This window comes from Phodopus roborovskii, unplaced genomic scaffold, assembly GCF_943737965.1.
Source record: "Phodopus roborovskii unplaced genomic scaffold, PHOROB, whole genome shotgun sequence".
Classification (NCBI taxonomy): Eukaryota; Metazoa; Chordata; class Mammalia; order Rodentia; family Cricetidae; genus Phodopus; species Phodopus roborovskii.
In genome coordinates, this window is record NW_026126566.1 from 2,514,274 (window position 1) to 2,532,847 (window position 18,574).

Genomic DNA, 18,574 nt, shown 5'->3' on the forward strand with positions numbered 1-18,574 from the left:
AATCCCAGCGCTTGGGAGGTAGAGACAAGCAGATCTCTGTGAGTTCAAGACCTGCTTGGTCTACAAAGGGAACTCCAGGGCAGTTAAGGCTACAGTGGGACCATGTCTCAACATGTCCCCCCCCCCCAAAAAAAAACCCCACAGAACCCAAACCAAATAAGCAGATAAATAAACTCCAGTTGGGGCTGTGGAGAGAACTCAGCCAATAGCACTTTTTGTTCTTGCAGAGGATAAGGGGAGTGAGTGTTGGAGAGATGGCACAATGGTTAAGAGCACTTGCTGCTCTTGGAGAGGACCTGGATCAGACTGGATCAAATTCCTGGCAACCACATGACAGCTCAGAGTGCCTGAAATTTCAATCCCGAAATCCAATGCCCCCTTCTACCTTCTTTGGGCACCAGGCATGCCAATGATGCACAGACATTAATGCAGGCAAAACAGTCATACACATGAAAACTTATATGAGACAGCAAAAAGAAAGACACAGTTACAATCAAATCAAAGTGTAATCAACAGTCATCAACGTAAATCAAACCCTATAGCTCCATGTCCTCCACCTGGGTTCACTCCCAGTCTGAACTGCAAAGGCCTTGAGAACCTTCGACAGCCCACATAGCTTGTGTTGTAGGATCCAGTCAGCTCCATCCCAGTAGCTAGGAGTGCATATTGCTTTTGTGGAGGACTCCAGTTCAGTTCCCAGGACATGTGCTGAGTGGTTCCAGCACCAGGGCATCTGACATTAATGGCTTTTTTTTTTTTTTTTTTTCCCCCGGTTTTTCAAGACAGGGTTTCTCTGTATTGCTTTGGAGCCTGTCCTGGAACTCACTCTGTAGACCAAGCTCACAGAGATCCACCTGCCTCTGCCTCCCGAGTGCTGGGATTAAAGGTGTGGAACACCAATGCCCAGCCTTTTCTGGCTTCTAAGGGCACACCCATCCTTACAGACATCCCTACTTATAATTTAAAACCATCTTTAAGAATTTAAAAGTTAGCTGGGCACATGCCTTTAATCCCAACACTCGGGAGGCAGACGCAGGCAGATTTCTGTGAGTTTGAGGCCAGCCTGATCTACAGAGTGAGTGCTAGGACAGGTTCAAAAACAATACAGAGAAACCATATCTCAACCCCCCCAAAAAATAATTTAAAAATTAAATAAATACACTTCTCAGGTATTTTGTCAAAGGACAGATAGGTGACTACAGTACAGAATTCACCTTGGGGCATGCAGGGGTGCGTAAATAGCTGAAGTCAGGCATTCAAGAGCCATGCACAGGCTCTTTTGTAGCCTTTACTAGTATCAGTCTTTCATGGTTCTCCTTATTTTATACATCTGCTAATGCCAACTGAGGGATTTCTCAGGCTGCCTTTTGACCTAGATTCAAAATCCCATAAAGCACCTAACCTCTCGTAGCCAATAGTAGCCTCCAACACCCTAGGTAACTAAGGACTTCCTTGAACTCTTCTTCCTCTCCACATCCCAGGTGCTGGGATGCCCCACCATGCCTGGTTTATGTGATGTGGGGAGCAGATAAAATCATGAGTGAATGTGTTTGTTTACAAGCACAGGTATGCCAGGGACTCCATTGCCTGAAACCTAGGGTGTCTTCATTAGGGTTTTTATTGCTGTGGAAAAATACCATGACTAAAGCATGAGGAGGAAAGGGTTTATTTTGCTTACACTTCCAGATAACAGTCCTTGTCCTGAGACAAGACAGGGCAGGAATGCAAAGCAAGGATCTGGAGGAAGGAACTAATGCAGAAGACACCGAGGAATGTTCCTTACTGGCTTGCTCTCTGTAACTTTTTTTTTTTTTTTTTTTTTTTAAATTGCATCTAGGACCACAAGCCCATAGGTGACACTGCCTACAATGAGCTGGGTTGGCCCTCCCACATCAATCATTAGTCAAGAAAGTGCACCACAAGCTAACTCATAGACCAATCTGGTGGGAGCATTCTCTCAATTGAGGTTCCATCTTCCCAAATGATTCTAGCTTGACTTGCATCTATCCAGTATAAGACTGAACTGGACAAGTAGGGAAGGATAGTTAGTAAGCAATTCCATCCGTTAAATAAAGATGATGTGGACTATTGCAAACTTTCTGTAGATAGTGTGTTAGGCTTTGGAGTGTTTAACACTTTCTGTCCTGTATGCTGTTTTTGTGTGTGTAGGCTAAAGGCAAAAAGTGTGGTCCACAATTGTTTTCTGTCTCATACATCCTTTTCATACACAAAACCATTTAAGTCTGGATATGGTAGAGCGTGGCTTTAATCCCAGTTCTCGGGAGGCAGAGGCAGGCGGATGTGAGTTCGAGGCCAGCCTGGTCTACAGAGCTAGTTCCAGTACAGGCTCCAAAGCTACACAGAGAAACCCTGCCTCGAAAAACATAACATAACAAAACAAAACAAACAAAACAGACCCAGGTCATCTAGACCATGTGAGCAGCTCCTGCTAGCAAGGGTTTGTGGTGTGGTGCACTTTTTATACAAAAAGAAATTACCTTGCAATGTCTTTTTCTCTTTGTTTCTGTGTTTCTTTTTGTGGATACAAAGATCAATCTTTCCTAACACCTTGAATTTGTGTATTCAACGATGCCTTTGAACTTCTGACCCTCCTGCTTCCACTTCATAGACCATCACACCGGTTATATAGTGCTACAGAGAGTACCTTAGGCCTCCTACACTTGACCAACCGAGCAAAATACGCATCCCTTTTTGTCAATGGTAATATTTATTTTATGTATGCGTGCACATCAAGTTGTGGTGAATTTCTATTTCTTTTCCACCATGTACAGGAGATAAACTAAGATAGGGTAGGCTGCAAGATGGGCCTTGAACTCACTGTAGTTCTCCTCTCTCCCCCTCTTTTTTTTTTTTTTTTTTTTTTTTTGAGAGAGAGTTTCATTATGTAACAACAGTCCTGGCTGTCTCAGCCTCTTAAGTGTTCGGATTACAAGCATGAGCCACTATTCCCGGCTTGAACAAGTGTCTTATTTAGCTTTGTAAAAATGGGATATTTTTGAGAGCATCCATGATAGCTCACAAGGAAGAAAGTCAGTTGGGCGAACGGTTCTGGCGTCTGGATCCGTCCAAGTACAGACTCACATCTTTGGGCGCCGGAGATCCAGGCCCCACCCCTCACCTGCGCGCATGCTCTTACTTGAGCCCTATGGGAGACCTGCGGTATAGGCGCGCGTGACGTAGCACCGTGTGGGCGTGATGACGCACGGGCGTACGCTCGGTGGCTCCTCGGGGAAGATGGCGGCTGCATCTTTGAAGGAGAGGAATTGAGAGTGGGGAGAAGGGAAGAGGACCAGACGGGAGAGACATTCCCTACGGCGCCGAAGGACACCGCGCTCGCGGTTAGGCGCCCCTCCCGGCCTCCCACGGTGAGTGCGCGGATGGGCCCGTGAGGGCCGCGGGCGGTCGCGCTCCGCCATTTTCGGGCCCGGCCGTTGCGTGCTTCGGGGGGACCGGAGGGGACAGGTCGCGGGAGAGGGGAGGACGGGCATCTGTGGGGCCGGCCGCGGCTGGTGGGGGCCCCGGCGGAGGGACTGTGGGAGGAGGAGGCCGTGGGGCAGCCTTGGCCTGGCCGGGACGGCGTGCCGGCCGCAGAGACGAGAAGTTGGAGGGAGGAAGCGCGTTGGGACGGGAGGGGAGTGGAATCGAGTGCGGCTTTGAGGGCTGCCCAGAAGGGGCCTGGAGAAAGAAGTTCCTGGGAATCCGGAGAAACGGCTGGAGACTGAGCCTGAATGCTTTCTAAAATTGAGATCCGTGTTGGGGACCCGGAGAAAGGCAGAGCCTTGCTCTTTTGTACGAGGTTCATTCCTATCTGGCTCCTTACAAATGTCCCACTAGACACTAATTCCCCACTTTGAATTGAATTGGAAGTAAATTCTGGTCTCAGTATGTGAGAGAAACAAAGGCCACCTGGCAACTAGATATTTATGGTATTAGAAAGAGTCTGTGGTTTCTTTTTCTTTTTCCTATTTCTTTGAGACTCGTCTAGTTGTATCGCCCGGGTTTGCCGAGAATTTTCAGTCTTCCACCTGCAGGGCACAAGCCAGAGATAATAGGCGCACGCTACCTGGCTTGGCTAGCGGTCCTTTTTGTTTGTTTGGTTTGATTTTTATTTTATTTTTGATACAGGGTTTCACTGTGTAGCCAGGCTGGCCTAGAAACTCACTATGTTGTCTGAGTTTCGAACCTAGCGGTAATCATCGTGTCTCATTCTCCCAACCGATGGGATGACTAGTCTGCTCCACTGGAGTTTGCTATAACCCAGGCTGGCACTAACTTGCTATATACCTGACCTGGCCTTACTCTTTGATCCTCTTGCTTCCACTTCCCGAATGGGATCAAAGGCGTGGGCCACATCTGACCTAGAATTCCTGTTTTGTTTCTCTCTTTTTTTTTAATCGAGGAATTGCACATTTGTTTGTGCGCGCTCGCCTTCCCTCCGCCCCCCTTGTAGGTCAGAGGAGTGTTAGCTGGAGAAGGCTTTTCCACTGAGTCTTGATTGAATTTAGGTTGCAGTAGCTACTTTAATGCTGAACGATTTATTGGGTCACATTCTTGTGTTTGTGTGCGCGTGTGTGTGTAAGAGAGCAAGTGTTGATATTTGATTATAACTGTTGTGGTTGCTGGCCTTTCAGAGTAAGGGAGAGGTTGGTTGTAGTGGTTACCTCCTTGGATTAGGAGTCAAAGTCAGAAAAGTGTGTCAGGAATGCTTTAGCTTTTAGATGGGGAAGCCTTAGCTATTAGGGAGCTTTGGATGACAGGAACCAAGCCACAGTGGTGACATACACCACTTGGGAACAAAACCTTAACGAACACTCTGGATATAATGCAGGCAGCCTTTTGCCTGTGAATGTTTAACCCAAACAGAGAACAAAGCTCTTAGTGACTGTTAAAAGAAAACACTTTAATTGTTTCCCTGGTGGCATTTTTTCTTTTCCTAATCTTAATTGCATTTGAGACCCACCTTTTGTTACTATTAGGTACTTCTGCATTTTAAACTTGTTTCCTTGCCCAGTAGAGGTAAAATACTGTATAGTTTTGGGCCAAAACCTTGTATTGTATTTAGTTTATTTGCTATAGAGACTTGGGGAACATTTTGACACTAGTCCCCCAATCCTAGGAAAGAGTTTGGTAGAAAGTTGGTTTACATCACAGTACATTTAAAAAAGTAAATTGACTGCTGAGCTTGAAGGCACATTCATTTTTATTTTGGGGAGGCAGAGGCAGGGCCAGATCTGAGTTTCAGGCCAGCCTGATCTACAGAGTAAGTTTCAGGACAGCCAAGGCTTCACATAGAAACCCTGTCTCAAAAAACAAGCAACCGAACAAACAACAATAAAAAACGAATAGTTATTATTTATGAAGCTGAAAGCTTAGTTCCTACCATTTCTTCTGTTGGTAAAGATACAAAATGACAAATTTTGAGTCACAGTTTTATCCTGACCTAAACCTTTAATAATATTTTTACTGACCTCTTAAGTCTTGTATTCAGAGCTTGCTTTGCTAAATAATAAGGTCCATTAACCAAAAAGCCCATAAGTTAACAAAAAGTCTTTCTTTTTTGTTTTGTTTTGATTGATATTATTTGATATTGCCAGACTCGAATGTTTGTATTTTAAAATGAAAAGTGACATGGTAAAGTTTCATAACTCCAACAAAGATATTAGTGAGTTTTTTTTAAATTGGCAGGAATGCATTTATGTAATACTTTTGAGGTTATCTAACATAAATTTGGTATTTTACTTACGTTTTTAATTTGTAGGTAAAGTAATATTAGTTGAAGCTAAATGTTCACTGTCATCATTTTTTTTTCATTAGAAATTTACATTTACAGGCCCAGCATTGGTGGCGCACACTTTTAATCCCAGCATTCGGGAGAAAGAGGTAGGCAGATTTCTGTGAGTTGGAGGCCAGCCTGGTCTACAGAGGGAGTTCCAGGTCAGGTTCCATAGCATTACCTGTCTTGAAAAACAAACAAAACAAAACAAAAAAAAAAAGGAATTTACATTTACTCTTCATATGTTTATTATGAGTAGAGGTTAGAGGATATATTGAAGGGGCTGGTTTTCTTTTTTCCGAGACGGGGTTTCTCTAGTTTTGAACCCTGTTCTAGAACTCTATCTGTAGATCAGGCTGGTCTCAAACTCACAGAGATCTGCCTACCTCTTCCCAGTGCTGGGATTAAAGGTGTGTGCATCACCACGCGTGGCAGGGGTGTTGTTTTTCTTCTTTAACCATGTGGATTCTGCTCTTGTCGATCACTGCCTTTCTCCAAGGAGCCCCTGAGCATACCTGCCCCAGACCACAGTTTTAGTACTTCAGAATTTTATCTTTGTTGTTAGCTGTGGCTTAGGCTTGAGTTCCACTTGGACATGTTTTCCTGGTGACATACCAGTTGTCTTGGACTCCAAAGCTTGTCAGCATGTTGGAAAGTATGACCTCCATTACTTTTACTCTTCCTAGACTGGAAATATTTTAGCAATTTTTAGGTAGAATAACAGCTTCATAAATTTATGTAGTGCCTTATTTTCATAATTTAAGTGTTTATTAATTCCAAACCCTAGGGAGATGTATTGTAAGAAAATTATGGGATGCCCTAGCAGGTGACCTAGGTTTGCAAGCTGAGTTCATCACTAAGCTAGTTTTAGATGAGGAGTAAGGGCGTGATGAGTATTGAACTCAGGAGCTTATCTATTTTAAGTTTGTGTTACATCATTGAACTATACCTTCAACTCTAAAGCAGTTTGCTTTTAAATGGGTCAGTTTATTAAACTCTGCCTCAGTTTCCTTATATATAAGAATGATAATTGTTATGGGTGGGATAGTACGTGCCTTTACTCCCAGAACCCCAGGAGACAGAGGCAGGCATAGTGAGTTCCAGGCCAGACTGTATAGTAGTGAATGTAGGCTATGTAGTGAAACCCTATCTCCAAAAGTGACTTCACTTTCCAATCACAGTAAGAAATACGAATTTTAATTTATTTTTAGGTTTTTGAAACAGGGTTTCTCTGTGTAGCCCTGGCTGTCCTGGAACTCACTCTGTAGACCAGGCTGCCTCTGCCTCCTGAGTGCTGGGATTAAAGGTGTGGACCACCACTGGCCAGCTGAAATATGAAAAGTGATTGAATGTGTACTGCATAGATTCACCACTGAGATAGACTAGGCTGCCCTTGTAGAGATCTTTTGCCTTTCAAATGAAGGAATTATAGATGTGTTCCATCATTTTTCCTTCACTCATTGGTTGATGGGCTTCTAAACTAGTTCCATTTTCTGGTTATTGTGAATAGCACAGGATGTGCAAGTATCCCTGGTATGTAAATTTAAGGTTTCATATACTTAGGAGAGGGTTAGCTGGGTCATAATGGTAAGGGTTTTTTTTTTTTTTTCCTATTTGAGGAATTCTGTAGTGGCTGCAGAAGTTTACATTCTACTAGTAGATCTGGATTAGTTTTCTTCTCGACTCACATCCTTTCCAGTATTTTTGTTGTTGTTGAGTCAGGATCTCACGATGTTGGCTGGCCTGGAATTCCAGATCTGCCTGTCTGTACATCCCCAGGGTTGGGATTGGGATTAAAGGCATTCTCCACCACCGCTGGCCAGTCTTCTTCTTCTTCTTTTTTTTTTAAAGATTATTTTAAATTTTCTGTGTGTATGGGTGTTTTGTCTGCATCCATGTCTGTGTACCATGTGTGTGAAGTGCCCCAGGAAGCTTGAAGATTGGATCAGAAACCCTGGTAAACCAAGTTTCCTGAAAGAGCAGTCAGTGATTCTTTAACTGCTGGGCCATCCATCTCTCCAGCTCTGGCTTTTTTATTGAGTGAGATGGAATCTCACAACATTGCATTTTTCTATTTTTTTGTGTAATTTTTTTCATTTGGGAGGTTTTTTGTTTGTTTAAGACAGGACATTCTCTTGTGCAGGCTAGGTTGAAATCTTGTAGTCCAGGCTGGCCTCAACCTCATGGTGTTCCTCTTACCTCCAAAATGCAGGGTTATAAATACTATCACACCTGCCACACTTTTATTATTTATTTATTGATTTATTGGTTTTTCAAGACAGGGTTTCTCTGTATTGCTTTGGAGCCTGTCCTGGAACTTGCTCTGTAGACCAGGCTGGCCTCGAACTCACAGAGATCCACCTGCCTCGGCCTCCCAAGTGCTCGGATCAAAGGCATTCACCACTGCCCAGCAAGGGCACATGAATTTGAGGCCAGCCCCAGTAAAACTGAGAGACTGTTGGTAGTCCCTTTAATCCCAGTGCTCAGGAGACAGAGGCAGGTAGATCTCTTGAGTTCAAGGATAGCCTGGTCTACAGAACAGCCAGGGCTACATAGAGAAACCCTGTCTCAAACACCTCCCACCCTACCCCCGCCCCAGGAAAAAGTGAAACCTAAGCATAAAATTGAAGAACTAATGGATTTCCTTCAAAACTTTGACTCAAGGCTCTTCTGGGATTTGTGATGTCATTTACTTTCACTCTTTAATAATTTTGTTTGCTTCTTAAATATTTTATTTCAACATGATTGTATAAGAAATAAACTCTGGGGCTGGAGAGAGATGGCTTGGTGATTAAGAACAAGTCTCTTCTAGGAGACTTGGGTTTAGTTCCCAATACCTGTGGGTACCATGCTTGGCAGCTCATAGCTGTCTGTAACTCTAGTTCCAAGGAATCTGACACTCTCACACAGAACATACATTCGGGAAAAACACCCGAATTATTTTAAAAATTAATTTAAAAATTTAAAAATTTTAAAAATAATTTAAAATTATTTTAAAAAAATATACTTGGCCGGGTGGTGGTGGCACACTACTTAATCATAGCACCTGGGAGACAGGAGCAATTGAATCTCTTGATGTTGAGGCCAACCTGGTATGGTTTGAGTTCCTGGACAGCCAGGGCTATATAGAGAAACCCAGTCTGGAGCTGCACACCTACCCCTCCAGTATTCCCCCCACCCCCAAATTAAACTTTATAATTACTCTTGGACTGTGGATGGTGATTTTGGCATCCTGTTGTGAGTACCTTGCTTCTCAAAGTTTTAACTAGTGATTGATGATTGTTGACTAAGCCACTGGGGATTCTAATAAAGCAATTGTTTCTGCTTTAAAAATTGTTGGTATGTCAAGGTACATAGGAACAGTGTAGTTCAGGGGTTTGATGTTTTCTTAGCATGTGTGAGCCCACAGTCCAATATGCTAAGAAGTGGTTTTACTGCTAGGCCATTCCTCCAGCCGTCTCCACTTTGGTGTTTTAATTTTTTTCTCTTTTCTTCCTTCTGTCTTTTCCTTTTTTATCTTTTGGGGCAGGGTTGTACTGTGTAGCTTTGTGTGGCCTGGAGCTTACTATGTGGACCAGGCTGGCCTCAAACTTGCATCAGTTCTCTAATCCTCTTGCTGCCCTGCTTTTTGAGTACTGGGACTACAGACTTGTGACATCACAATGAGCTTTAATTTTCTGATTGGGTTAGGGTAGATGTAGCCCAGAATAGTTTCTATGAAATATACTTAGCTTAATACGTGCCTTGCTAGTTTATTTTGTTGGGTGTGGTGCTGAGTGAGACTTGAGTCTGGGATCTTGTACATGTTAGTCCAGCACTTTTATCATTAAGCTATATATGCCTTTCTGGGCTTTTTTGTTTGTTTGTTTACCTTGCCAAAGCTAGTCTTGAACTCAAGTGTTCTTCCTGGTTCAGCTATACTATATTTATATCATATATTTTTTTTTTTTTTTAAAATTTGTGCCCAGGCATTGGTGGCACAGACCTTTAATCCTAGCTCTCAGGAGGCAAAGGCAGACAAATATCTGTGAGTTTGAGGCCAACCTGGTCTACAGAGTGAGTTCCAAGACAGCCAGGGCTACACAGAGAAACCACGTCTCAAACTGTATGTGTATGGGTGTTTTGCTTATATGTATGTTTGCCTACAGAGGCCAGAAAAGGCTATCAGATTCCCCCAGAACTGGAGTTACAAATAGTTGTGAGTTGTCATATGAGTTTGGGAGTTGACCCTTGGTCCTCTGGAAGAGCTGATACCTCTGAGCTGTTTTTCAGGCCTCTTGCATATTTGTTTGGTGCTGCAAATATTTGTTTGGTGCTAGCAACTGGGGAGGCAGAGGCAGGTGAATCTCTTGAGTTCCAGGATAGCCTGGTTTACCTAGAAAGTTCGAGGCCAGCCATGGCAACATAGTAAGGCTTTGTCTCAAGGGGAAAAAAGTTCTTTTCTCATTTAAGAAGATGGTTTATATCTGTCTCCTTTTTTCATCTTTAGACATTTTTATTTGTTTTTTGCTTGCATGTGTCCCATGTGCTAGTGGAGTTGCAGAAGAGGATGCAGGGTCACCTAGAACTGGACATACAGACGGGTTGTGAGTCTCTTTGTGGGTGCTGGGAATTGAGCCAGAATCCTTTGCAAGAACAGCAAGTACTCTGGATTGCTAAGCCATTTCTCCAGCCCTGGGATCTTTTTTCTAAGAGTTCTTTACACATTCTGAATTGCCTCCACATTCCTGCCTGCCTCACTATGGGACAGGGTCTCATTAGCTTGCCACTCGCTGAGATTATGCATGTGTGCTGACATGCTCTGATGCAAGACTCTCATTAGACTTACGATTTGCAGGTGTTTTCTTTGTAGATTTTCACTTCTTTTTTTTTGTGATGTATGAGATCAGAACCCAGAGCCTCATACATGCTAGGCTGTTCACTATGACTGGATTGTTCTCCCAACTTGCTTTTTTTACTTACCCCCAAAATTCATTTTATTATTTATTTATTTATTGATTGATTGATTGATTTTCCAGACAGGGTTTCTCTGTGTGGCTTTGGAGCCTGTCCTGGTACTCTCTTTGGACCAGACTGGCCTTGAACTCATAAAGATCTGCCTGCTGGCCTCCCAGGTGCTGCTGGAATTAAAGTCGTGGGCTACCACCTCCTCACCCCCCCCTTTTTTTTTTTTTGTTTTTTTTGTTTTGGAACAAGGCTTTCTTAATCTGGAGCCAGGGTGGAAGTCAGCAAACTCGGACAAGCCTGTTTTTGACCCCCACCTCACTCTGTAGACTAGGCTGGCCTTACAGTGGCAGGCTGAACTCACAGAGATCCACCTGCCTCTGCTTGCTGAGTGCTGGGATTAAAATCATGTACTGCCAATAGGCTTAATTTTTAGTTTATGTGTATGTATCTTGTGCACAGTGTCCATAGAGTCTAGAAGATGATACTGAATTCCCAGGAAGCAAAAGTTGCAGGCAATTGTAAGCCACCTTATTTGGGTACTGGGAGCTGAGGTTTGCTGGAAGAGCAAGAAGTGCTCCTAACCACTGAGTCAGCTCTCTAGCCTGCTTTTTTGGGGGTTTGTTTTTAAATAGAGTTCTCCTAAGTGACTTAGGTTGTCTTAGAACTTGTTTTGCTGCCCATCTCCTGAGTGCTGGGATTATAGAGACATCACCATGCCTGGTTTTTGTGTTTCGTGAACACCACAAATGGGAAAGGTCAGTTAATCTACATGGTTCCTTTTTGGGGGGCACTGCATTGTCTGTCTCTCTGTGTGTTGTCTTTTTGAGGCAGGGTCTTATTGGCTATCTTGGAACTCACTTTGTAGACTCAGATATCTGCCTGCCTCTGCTTCTGGATTGCTGGAATTAAAGGTGTGTACCACCACTGCCTGGCTTCTACATGACTTCTTTTTTATTTCTTTTTTTTTTTTTTTTTTTAATTTATTTGTTATGTATATAGTGTTCTGCCTGATTGTATGCCTGCACACCAAATAGAAAGCACCAGATCTCATTATAGATGGTTATGAGCCAACATATGGTTGCTGGGAATTGAACTCAGGGCCTCTTAACTTATGAGCCGTTTCTTCAGCACCTGTACATGACTTCTTTATGCAGTCAAGAGGCAAGTAAGAAACCTGCTGTGTGATAAAAGTATACTCTGAACTTTTATTTATTTTTGTCTAGCTAGCTGAGGCTGTACTTGGAAGTCAGTGTCATTATACGTCAGCTTCCCAAATGTAATAAGCCTGTAGTGTCAATTGTTTATTACCATTGTCAAGTATACATAATTGTTTATTACCATTGGGTTGTACGTAATTCAGAATTATATGTGCTATATTTTTATGTACCTGGCTACATAGATTTACACGTACCAACATCTTTACAAATCCAAGTAATATTTTATGCTGTAATGTGACTTTAGTAGGCAGTAGGGATTTCTATTTTCAGTGTAATGGTAGGATACCAAATTTGTTTATGTGGGCTGCAGTCCTTTGTGGACTGCATTATTTTAATGGGGCGCAATATCAGGAATGAAAGAATAATTTTAGAGAAGCTTTTATAGATGTTAAAATACTAATGAGATACCATGCGTAGTTATATGTCCTAAAAATTGGTGACATGGGAGAAATTAATTCTGTTAAAATACAAACCACCAAAACTAATTAAAGAGCCCAAAATCAGTCTACCTTCATAAGAACTAATAGCATCAGGAAGGCAGATGAATTTCTAAAAACTTCAAAAACCACATAGCATAGAATATGGATGGCCAAGGAAGTTGTGACTGTCCTGATTTGTAGCTCTGAAAATGGTGCTATGGACACTAGTTCTAGTATGTTACCCCTGCTTAACTTGGTAACTGCCTAAATAGATGAATTTATGTCAGAGCTTTCTATGTGATGGTAGTCTCTGTTCTGCTACACCGTTGTACAAGTCTGCCATCTTGAAACAGCTAAGATACTTACTGTTTTTCAATACACATGATACCCCACCCTACCCCATTTTCATCTCCCTCCTTTCCTGTCTCTGCCCCTGCCCCCCCCCCCCCAACTCCCTTTTGGAACAGGGTCCTGCTATGTATCTCTGGCTGACTTGAAATCTACTATGTTGGCCAGGCTGGCTTAGAAAGTCAGAGATCTGCTTGCCTCTTCCTTGGGATTGCTGGGTTGAAGGTCTGTGTCACCATGTTCTTAAAAACCCTTTAAAAATGATGGAAATTGGCTGGGTGGTGGTGGTGCACACCTTTAATCCCAGCACTCCGTAGGCATAGGCAGGCCAACCTGGTCTACTGAGCAAGTTCCAGGACAGCCTCCAAAGCTACAGAGAAACCCTGGGGGTGGGGACCAAACAACTACAAATAAACAAGGAAATCTGTTTTTAATCTGCCTGATTACGTAGGTGGGTGTGTGTGTGTGTGTGTGTGTGTGTTTTTTTTTTTTTTTTTTTTTTTTTCAAAACAGGGTTTTTCCATATAGCAGCCCTGAGTGTCCTGGAACTCACTTTGTAGATCAGGCTGCCTCAAACTCACAGAGATCCACTTTCTCTGCCTCCCAAATGCTGGGATTAACGGTGTGTACCACTATACCCAGCCTGATCTTTTTTTGATGGAACACTGGGGAGGCCAGTGGGATTGTAAAGTGGTACTGCCAATTTTTAAAATAGCTTGGCAGTTTTTCAGAAGATTAATCACAAATTTAGATGACTCAAGTTTCTGTTCTACTTATTTACTCTAGGAAAAGGATAATACAGTCACACAAAATTATGTAGTAATGTTTATAGTAGTTTCATTCAAGTTGCTGGACAGCATACATCCATGTGTTTTCAGTGAATGGATAAACTGGTTATTTCCATAGAATTTAGCAATAAAAGAAAGGAATAATTTAAAAAGCATTAATTCTTCAAACATCATGGCACACAGAAAATGCTACTATCTGGAGACTTCATGAGATATATGAAAATATAGACTTGAATGATAGGAAGCATTTCAGTGGTTGCTGTGGTTAGGGTTAGTACTAGAGATTGATAACAAAGAACATCATAGGACATGTGTGGGATGAGTGTCCGTCCCACTCCTCCCCCCCCCCCCGGGGGGGTGCGTGTGTGTGTGTGTGTGTGTGTGTGTGATTACAGGTATGTATCACTACACAGAAGTGTAATGATAGGTGTCATTCATTACAGGCTTGCCTCACACTCTCTGTGTAGCTGAACATGTTCTTGAAACTTATGATCTTCCTACTGCTACCTCTTGAGTGTCACTTTTATAGATACATGCCACCAAATTTGGTTTGTGTAGTGTAGTTCAAACCCAAACCGTCAGGCATGTTAGCAAACACCCTGCCAACTGAACTATATATTTAGCCCCAGTGTCTATATCTTGGTTGCATAAAATGAATATTAAAATTAATTATGTATATTTGTGTGTGTTTGATTGTGGGTTGCATATGTTTGAGTGCAGGTACCAGAAGTAGGTGATGAATCTCCTGGAGTTGGAATTTTGAACTTGCTGACCTGGTTACTGGGAATTGTTTGTAATAGTCAAAATAAATTTAGTGCTCAGTGTTAGGGATGCTGTGGTGATACCATGCTTGAACAAATAAAGCCTGTTTGAGGGTCAGAGAATGGAGCATGCTACTAGCTAACCATAGAGGTCTGGAGGTCTGTACAGACAGGAAGTGAGGTGGTTGGACAGAAACAGGATATAAGTAGGGAGAAACAGTAAATCACTGTTGTCTGCTGAGACACTAAGGAGGAAAGACGTGCTGTGGCTTGCTCCTTCTCTCTGATCTCTCAGCATTTCCCTTTATATCTGACTCCCACTTTTTATTATCTAAACCAGTTAAGAACTTCATTTTACAGATGTTTGTCTAGTTGTATGCAAGAGTCTGGTTTGATCTCCAGTACTTCAAAAATATAAATAAGCAATTAAATAAACTTTAGTTAGAAGAATAAGCAGAAAAACTATGAGAAAATTCTTGGAAAAAAAATCTTACTAGTCAGCTGTGGTGCTCATTTTTAATCCCAGCACTCAGGAAGCAGAGACAGATGGATCTCCTGAGTTCAAGGTCAGCCTGCTCTACATAGAGAGTTTGGACCAACCAAGAGAGATCCAGTCTCAAAAACAAAACTAAACCAAACCAAACTAAAAAAACTCATTAAGGATGAGATGCCTAAATCAGCTGGGCTGTGGTGGCGAATGCCTTTGATCCCAGCACTTGGGAGGCAGATGCAGGTGGGTCTCTTGAGTTTGAGGCTATTCTGGTCTACAGAGTGAGTGCCAGGATAGCTTCCAAAGCTACACAGAGAAACCCTGCTTGGAAACACAAGAAAACAAATAGAAGATATCTAAAACATACAAAGAGCTCATAAAACGTACTTTAAAAAACTATTTAAGAAAATGGACAGAAAAGTCTGAGTAGAAACATGAAAAAAAAAGTGGAAAAATGCTTACCTGGGCATTAAGCTTGTGTACACTGTTAAAATCCCAGAACTCTGGAGGCTAAGGCGGAAAATTTGCTGCCTGCCTCTCCTTCCCAAATGATGGGACTGAAGTTGTGTGCCATCACTGCCTGACCTGTTTGTTTATTATAATATATATATATATATATATATATATATTTATTTATTTAAACATGGGGTCTCTTTATGTAGACTGATGTCCTTGAAGTCAAAGAAATTGACCTGCCTTGATCCCCTAAATTTTGGGTTAAAGGCAGAGGCCACCACACCGGGCAAGATTTCTATTTATTAATGTTAGAACAAAATGAAGAGAGGGAGCATATTGATAGTTTTATTACTGGCCCAGTTAACCAGCAGTTAACGTTTTGTGACAGATTAGGGATCACGTGTCTTTTGGGGTAGTATCTGAGGTTTGAAACAGCTGCTATTACAGCTGATAATAGATAACTCCTCCTACACTTAAAAAAATCCTACAGACATACAATTTTAAAGGTTTTAAGAAACTATTTTCAAACATTTGTTTCCTTAACAAGTTTCACAATATACTAATATATTCATCTATGTAACCCAAGGTTAGTCTTCTGAGACTGTAGGAGGAGCCTGGGTGTTAGTCTTGAATGCATATTCTTTACCAGTGCTGAAAGGCTGGCTTGGCCTCTGTTAATAGTCTCTGTTATACTAGAGCCCTAACTGTGGCCTCTCTGCTGGGATATCAGTAAATGATTGGCTTCTCCCCACTCCTCACTCCCTCCTGTTCCTTTTTCTTTCTCCCTGTTTCACGTAGCTGAGTCTGGTCCCAAACTTGATAGGGAGCCAAACTCCTGACCTCCTGCTTCTACCTCCCAAGTACTGTGACTGTAGGTGTGTGCTTCTACACTCTCTAGGCATATTTGTTCTTAGTGGTGTAAAGTCTGTCAGAGTTTGGAAGGTTCAAGAATTTGGAGGGAACCTTGGGTTCAGGGCCAGCCTACTCTAAATAATGAGACCCTATATTAAAAACAAACAAAAATAAATAAACAGGAATCCTGAATAAATCAGGCTTTTTTTATTTTATTTTTTCTCACTGTGTATCTCTGGTTGCTCTAGAATTCACTATGTAGATCAGGCTGGCCTGGGACTTACAGAGATCTACTTGTCAGTGCCTTCTGAGTGTTGGCACTAAAGGCATGTGCTGCCTCACCTAGGCAAATCAGGGAAATTTATACAGAAACCAGTTTGTTTTCTAAAGAAAAATACAGACTGGAAAAAGGAGCAGGAGTCCCTCTTTGAACAAAAAACCTTAGGAGATGGCAAATTTCTGACTGTAACCTTGACATAGACCTTTTGGAATAGTAAGTCTCCTGAGTGGTTTTGTATATGTTTCAGGGTGTATGTGTATGTACCACATATATGCAGTAGTAGCCCATGGAGGTAAGAAGGTATTAACTATCCTGAAACTGGATTTATGGGTGGTTGTATGTGGACTCTAAGAATGGAACCTCTGTAAGAACAATGGCTACTTTTACTGACTGCTAAGCTATTTGTCCAGCTTCTGAGCAGAGATGCTGTGTACACACACACACACACACACACACACACACACACACACACACACACACTTTCTAAATAAAAAAACATTGTAAGTTTTTGTTGTTCTTGAAGGGATTTTTGCATTCATGGGTGTAGTGTGTGTGTGTGTGTGTGTGTGTGTGTGTGTGTGTGTGTGGTGTGCACATGTGGTTAGAGGACAGAAGTTGGGATTGTATTATGTTGTTTATTGCTCTCTATCTTATATATTTTGAGAAAGGGCCTCTAACTTAACCCAGAGCTTGCTGACTCAGCTAGTCCAAGTATACATTTTACTCTGGGGATCCCTTTTCTGCCTTCCATGCGCTGGGATTACAGGTGGGCTACCATTTTCTCTTGGCATTTACATGGCTACTGGAGATCCAAACTCTGGGCCTGACACGTGTGTGGCACTTTACTTGATGAGTGATGTCCTAAGCCCCAAGTTATTTATTTATTTATTAGTATTTGAAAGTAAAAAGCCTTATTTGTGAAACAGGTTTTCTTTTTCTTTTTTTTTTAGTTTTTCAAGACAGGGTTTCCCTGTATATCCCTGGCCGTCCTGGAATTCTGTAATCAGGTTGGCTTCAAACTCACTGGGATCCGCCTGCCTCTGCCTCTCAGGTGCTGGGATTAAAGGTGCGTGCCACCACTGCCTAGCCTGCTTATGGAATTTTGTATAGTTCAGATATGTTTGCATTGTAAAAATAGAGTAGACAGGCATCATGGAGCCTGAGTCAGAATGATGTGGTTTTACCTGATGTATGTAATATAAAGCAAACACTTGGCAGAATTGTGTTCCTTGCTTGAGACATTCGTTACAAGTTTATGTTTAGGAGAAAGATGGAATGAATTTAGTTGTTTAGGTGGATTTTTATCCTTAACAACTTGGATGTTTAGTTATATATGAATAACCTTAGGTAAATTATTTGTCTCCATCTGACTTATGTTCCTCTTCCAACCCACCTGCCCAACTCTCTCATCCCCCAGCTCAATTATGAGTATGGGGGGAAACTGAACTTTTAGTTGAATTTTGGCATTCTAGTACTGAGTGTGAAGGGGATACTACAGCGAGTACAAAACTTGTATTAGTATTTCAATTTGGTTAATAACTCTAGTTCCATTGTTAAGCTTGATTGAAGGATAACTTTATTTGAGGTTCTCTCTGTGAGTCACTGAATTTTCAAATTTATATGTCAGGTGCCTCCTCCTATTGAATGAGAGTCAGGAGGAGAGCCAGGCATTTTACTCTGATTCTGCCACTCTATAAATTACCTAGAGGAACCATAACAAGTACCATAGCTTTGATGGTTTAAATAAATAATTCTCCTCACAGTTCTGAATGCCACAGTTCCAAAAATCTAAGATGTAAGCAGGGTTGGTTCTTAGTAAGGCTTTTCTGTTGAGTCCTAGCCCTCCCACCCACCCCCTTTTCTCAAGACAGGGTCTCTCTGTACAGCCTTGGCTGTCCCAGAACTTGATCTGTAGACCAGGCTAGCCTCAAGCTCACAAGGATCCATTTGTCTCTGCCTCTTGAATGCTGATGTTAAAGCTGTGTGCCACCACAACAAGGCTTTTTCTTTTTCTTTTTTTCCTCCTGTTTTTCTCTCGTTTTTTAAACCATTCAGGTTAGATTAGAACCCTAAAGCTTTTAGGCCTTTGATAGTTCAAAAAAAAAAATATATCAACAAAGATGCACTGTTTAAAGTTTGGTTAAAAGAAATGTTTGTTACTTATTTGACTTCCTTCTTCCTTCCCATCTCTTGCCTTCCCTCCTTCATTTGGAGAAAGTATC

At 42.0% G+C, this 18,574-nt stretch overlaps 1 protein-coding gene across 1 annotated transcript in view; it reads left to right on the forward strand.

Annotated features, from left to right (window-relative positions):
- Positions 1-3,203: 3,203 nt before the first annotated feature.
- Positions 3,204-18,574, forward strand: part of Wdr33 (WD repeat domain 33) — a 92,949-nt gene continuing 77,578 nt past the window's right edge. The window contains exon 1 of the mRNA XM_051202298.1: positions 3,204-3,386. The gene's annotated coding sequence lies outside the window, so the exon portion shown is untranslated. The remainder of the gene's footprint in view (positions 3,387-18,574) is intronic.